This window comes from Pyrus communis, chromosome 11 (genome assembly GCF_041283825.1).
Source record: "Pyrus communis isolate YQ-2024b chromosome 11, ASM4128382v1, whole genome shotgun sequence".
NCBI lineage: Eukaryota > Viridiplantae > Streptophyta > Magnoliopsida > Rosales > Rosaceae > Pyrus > Pyrus communis.
The window spans coordinates 16,248,647-16,254,530 of NC_142575.1; the positions used below are offsets into that span (position 1 = coordinate 16,248,647).

Genomic DNA, 5,884 nt, shown 5'->3' on the forward strand with positions numbered 1-5,884 from the left:
CTTGTCTCTTTGCTGCTGATCATCTACTGTAAGTACACCGCTACTAGAACAAGACACTAATTCCTCTATTTTAACGCTGCTACTTGAAGGCATTTGCTCTACCTTAACCCGGCTGGTAGAAGGTGCTTGCGCTATCCTAAAATAGCGATTGAGAACGGCATCCACAGACGAGTGTCCAAAAGAGTAAGGCCTACCAGCAGGAGACAACACTAGAATGGCAATTTGTGCGTCGAACTTCAAGCAAAAATCCGTAGCCTTGCTAAACAGCCCATAACGCCTCTTGGAGAAACTCACAAATTTTCTGTTTAGCTCTTTCTGCCGTAGTACTCTCGGATCCACTCCTTGTGGCTCCAGTTTAATTACTGGACCGACTCTTCTTGTTCTCGACATGGATAGAACGATCGCAATATCTAGCTTGGTAAATAACAATGCCTCGTCGATCGATAGTTGCTTCTTGTTTTCAATAGCTGAATTATTGTTGGTCTATGTGTGTTTATTTGTGTGTTCGTAGCTAATCACAGTGATCTCTCTATATATACTGTAGTTGGTTTTGCGCGCGGACCACCTTATTGCAGTAGGATACTGCATGCCTTAATTCGGACAAGGCAAAGTGACGAACGGGAAACTCCTCGTCTTAATTTCCCAGATCAACTAGATAAATTAACAATAAAATAATTATATCCAAAAGAAAATAGGAAATTAATATATACTAAAACTCAAACTCCCCGGTACTGTTCTAGAGCAGTAAAATGGCGAAACAGCCCCTCAAAATTTTTCGTCCTCTCCATTTTGGTGTTGCCTTTCTACAGTAACAAGACCGTTTTGCCCTTATGGTTCTACGTGTCTTTCATCACTGGGTGCTTTGGCTTCGGTTGTTCTAGATATTTCTTTCCGTTTTCCTCTCTTGCATACCTCGAGTTAGTTCGTTTGTCGCCGCCTATTTCTCTTCGCCTGGGATTCTATTTTCTGTCGTTGTGCTGCTTCGTTGATTTTGTTGTTCTTCGATTACTTATCAGAATTGTTAATTTCGGCCTTTTTTTGGTTCGATTGGAATTATTTTTTGGCTGATTTGATCACTGTTTGCAAGTAAGTGTTGTATGTTTCTCACCGAACTAGGTTTCAATTTTCTACGTTTTCTTAGATGGTTTTTTAGAATATCTGATGTGGTTTGGTTTTTGGTTTCAGAAATTTGTACCAATTTGGTTTCGATTGGAATTTCTGGGCTCATCTAATCCAACATTTCCAGGTGAGAAAGTTGCTTAAATTTTGATCTTTATTGAACTCAGGTAAGCTTCTTCAGTGTTTCAGATTGATTTGAAGGAATTTTTTGCCCAGAAAAGCTAGGGTTTTCTGGTAAGTTTTTCAAGTCTTACATCTTGGGGGTTTTGTTTTGTTCACATATGGGTTTTGTGATTTTGGATTTATAAATGGATTGAAATTTCTTTTTTTTTTTTTTATTTCTCCTCCCACTCAGAACCTGATACTCGGTGACCTTTAGAGCAGCTTCATTCTCTCTTCTTCTCCGACCATGGTTGCTGATCCACAGGGCATCAAGGTGAGTTTGATATTGGCCATATTTTTTAGCTTTGTCAGTGCATCTAATTTATTTTTTTGGATTGGTGGTTTTCAATTTGGGGATGAATATTGTGTTTAAAGCACATGTCGTTCTGACCTTTTCGTTTATGAGGAACAAACACGCTTGCTTATTTAAGAGCCAAACTGTTTAAGTTGCTGAAGGTGCTGACCAAGTGGTGTTAAAAAGGTCTTCCATTATAATTCCCGCCTGATTAATCTTATTCCATCTTGAGATTGGATGTCCTGTTGTAATGTCCATGAGATTGAGTCAAAAGCTCCACCATTTCAAATTATTTCCCATGTAAATATTGAGAAGAAAAGAAAACAAGTTAGAAATTTTGTTGTAATAATTGGTGAGAAAATGATATTAGAAAGTGTGTAATTTGGGAGAGAGGTCGCAGTTGGTAGGAATAAAAGGAGATAAAAAGAGGTTGTAGTTGGTAGGAATAAAAGTAGATAAAAAGATTAAACTTGATGATATTTACAGTGTAAAAAAAGAATTGGTTTTGCTTACAAATGAGGAACTTAGTCCACTGGCGTCAAATGCAGTAAAAATGTTATTGATGGGAATTAGCAAAATGGTTAGGCTAAATCTTGAGAAAATTTGAATTTTTTTTGGTATTTGGCAGACATTTTAAAGTGATTTTTATGGATTTTTTTATTGTTGCTGCAATTACAGATCATTTGATGAGTATGAAGGGTAGAAGTTGCTTAGAACCAGTTCAAGCTCTAATCATTTAGCAATCAAATATCTTCAGTCATAGGTTTGGGCCTTACCATCTGTATTTTAATGTTTGGTTTTATACCATTTCCTACATTGTTTTGTTGTTTTAGGTTGTAGATGAAATGTAAAGTGTTATTTATTCCAAGTAAAATTAAAAAGGAAACTAGGTCCCCTTCAAAATGCATGGAATAAGCCTATGGGTTTTAACTTGGTTCTTAAATTATTTTTTCAGTGATAAAATCAATTATCAATGTTTACGTCATTTGTCAAGTGATGAATAAGTTGACATATTATATTTATTACTTAACTTTTGTTATTAAATTGTGAGTTTGACTGTACAAATCCTTCATTAATCTTTCTTTTATGTGGAGGCCAAATCACAGGAAGTTTTACTCTTTTTTTATGGATAATTTGAAGTCTTTTATGCAAATTGCAAGTTATTTTTACTTTATTTGATATTTAACATTCTAAATTACATTTAAACACAGGTACAATGTAACCTTCTTTCTTGAAGATGAGACCGATAATGAGGCAACTACAATGTCTCACAAAAAAGAAAAAAAAAAAAAAAAATCATAAGACCTCTTTTTATCAGTGGCAAAAAAAGGTTACACCCTACATAAGACCTCTTTTTATCAGTGGCAAAAAAAGGTTACACCCGACTAAATAATATCTTTTCCTATATTTAATCTTTTCTAACAGTCTTTTATACCTTGGAAACATAATTTTTCATATGATTCTTAATCCCGCAGCAACGCGCGGGCAATGTTTTCTAGTATATAGCTAGAACTAGAAAGGTTAAGCGCCAGATTTTTTTTTTTTTTTTTTATCGGGAAAGTCCTTTTTGAACTTGTAAGTTTTAACGAAAAGCCCACGTTACTGTTAATTTTAACGAAAAACCACATTTTTACACTAAAAAGTCAAACTTGGTACTATTCACTTTATCCTTTATTTTGTTCATATCGTTAAAATTCAAAGTTTTCAAGCCATTTTCATTAGTTTTCCTTTTGAACTTCCTAGTAGTAGTATACATTTAAACGATAAGAAATAAATTATCCCAGCACTTAGTTCTACGATCTAATAGTATTCTTCTTCACTTGTAAATAAAAGGTCTTGGGTTTGATTCTCGTCCCGGTATGAGGCTTAGCACACGCCCAAAAAACAAATTATCGCAAAGAATGGAAAAGAACGGTTAACCCAATTCCGTTTGGCACCCCAAGGATTATATTTAATTTTATATATTTGTAATAAACTTCCCAAATCATAAAGGGTTCTCAATAATGCAATGCAATTTTTGTGATAAATCTCGTCTGAACCAGATTTTCTTTTCGGGTTCCAGCAGCGACGTCTATTCTCTTATGCGGTCTAAGATCGATAATGAATGTTGAAGTTTCTCATTCTGCAGCAAGGATTCCCTTCCAAGCCTAACCGTACCGTTCAAATACCCATTGTCCCAAGAATTAGACTAGGCAGTTTCTTACATGACACGGTGATACGACACGAAAATAACGGGTTTCGGGTCAACACCATAACTAATCAGATCATTATCGAGTGACCTGTGAAAAACTCGTTAATAACGGGTTCTTAACGAGTATACACACGGGTAATACGTGGGTAACCCGTTTCGATCCGTTAAGAAAAATAAATTATAATTTCAAAGTTAATTACTAAAAAATTTATTTTAAAATACAGTAGCCATATTGTATATATTGGTATATTCTATATTAAATATATATTTTTGTATTATTATTCTATATAAGTTAAAAAATTAAGTTTTATTCATTTATTTATTTTTATTATGAGAGTTTCTTATTATCATTAATAGGATAAATTTTACTTAACATGTTGTTATTCAAAATTAAAATCAACTAGTATAGTATTAATATAGGAAATAAGACATCCCTACAAGTATGAAAAATGTGAAAGAATATATAAACACTTGTGCTTCATCATTCCTCCACGAGTAGACAATGGTTACACTTACATTATCGTTTAGATTTTCAAAACCCTCCAAACTATCATGTATAGTGTTTTTTATTTGAGTGTAAAAGTAATAAAATTAATAATAATTATTGTAGAAGTGTAAGAAATGTAAAAGAAAATATACAATCACTCGTAGTGACAAACTTTACAACTTTCATGAAGGGGTCAACTTCGAAATCCGACACTATAATCCATAAACCTTAAATTTGTATTTAACCGTCGATTGTCGTTTAGGCTTTATTCTTTATATTGAATTTCATTTTTTAAATTTTCTTTTTTGAAAACATGATCTTCTGGGGGATGTAGGAAGATGAACGGTACGGATCTTTAATATCACATCCCAATATTTACGGTTAATTGAAATATGAGTCGATGTTATATAGTTTGTAGAGACTTTATAAACACCAAGCAATATTTTCACTAACGGTAAAACTTTGAACATAATATCAACGATCCGAACCGTTTATCTTCCCATATCCTCTACTAGATCATGTTTTCAAAAAAGAAAATCTGAAAAAAAATAAAAAAAATAATAATAACAAAACAAAATTTGGTGAGAAAAATAAAGCATAAATGTAAACAACAATCGACAATTAAATTTTGATCTATGATTGATATGATTATAGTGGCACATTTTAAAGTTAAGCCCTTCACGAAAGTTATAAAGTTTGTCATTACGAGCGTTTATATATTTTTTTCTATATTTTTCACACTTCTACATTAATTAAAAAACTATTAAAAGACTTTACTTAAACAATAGTCATAGGATAAATGAGAAGAGAGTGCTAATGTAGAAAGTCTCACTGAAAATATCATCAATAAAACTCCTGAAGACAATATATCAAGTCAAAGTTCCAATACTGTTTCCCATGGTGATTGATCAAAATTGAAGAGTTTGATTGTAAGAAAATGTGCAAGGTTCCAAACCTTGAAACATAACTCCCTTAATTTTGCAAATCTTTTGAACATTTGATATTTTGTAATGTTCTAATGTTTTTTTTATTTTTTATTATGCTCTTATTTTTTGTATGTAAATAAGTAATACTTAAAAGACAAATGCGTTTTTATGTTTTGAATGTGATAATATATGGTATGTATATACTTATTTAGTATTATGTTTTTCATTTGATTATTTATTGGTTTAAAATATATTTTCCTTAATGGGTAACGGGTCGGGTCATATTACCTGTTAATATTATCGGGTCGATTTCGGATCGGGTCATTTTACCCGTTTATTTTAACGGGTGTTACACGACATGATCTGTTAAGATATCGGGTATGACACGAAAACAACACGAATACGAAAAACACGACACAAATGCCAGGTCTACCAAGAATACCGACAACCAAAAACACTGGGCAACCGGCTATAAATTAAGAACCTTAATTATAAAGATCGTACAGCATCTAACCTTACCTTTTGTTTTTCAGCGTGTTTATACGTAGTTGGAGTGAGTAGTTGGTAACCTAGAAATCTACGCAAGGCAAAGGTGTATCTATATATATAAATATATATAATATATATAAAGGGAGAAGGCCAGTTTGTTGAAGCATTCAGAAATGCCAAGAATGCCCTCATTTCATACATAAAGCATACGTATA

The 5,884-nt window shown here is 32.7% G+C and overlaps 1 long non-coding RNA gene across 2 annotated transcripts; it reads left to right on the forward strand.

Moving 5' to 3' along the window:
* Window positions 1–705: 705 nt before the first annotated feature.
* LOC148692962 (uncharacterized) lies at window positions 706–2,969 on the forward strand. 2 transcript variants are annotated; one of them, XR_015952979.1, is made up of 5 exons: window positions 706–1,086; window positions 1,186–1,353; window positions 1,475–1,555; window positions 2,255–2,339; window positions 2,788–2,969. It is a non-coding gene; the product is annotated as an uncharacterized LOC148692962 (long non-coding RNA). The 2 variants fall into 2 exon arrangements; XR_015952978.1 differs by having other exon boundaries at window positions 706–1,353.
* The last annotated feature ends 2,915 nt before the right edge of the window (window positions 2,970–5,884 follow it).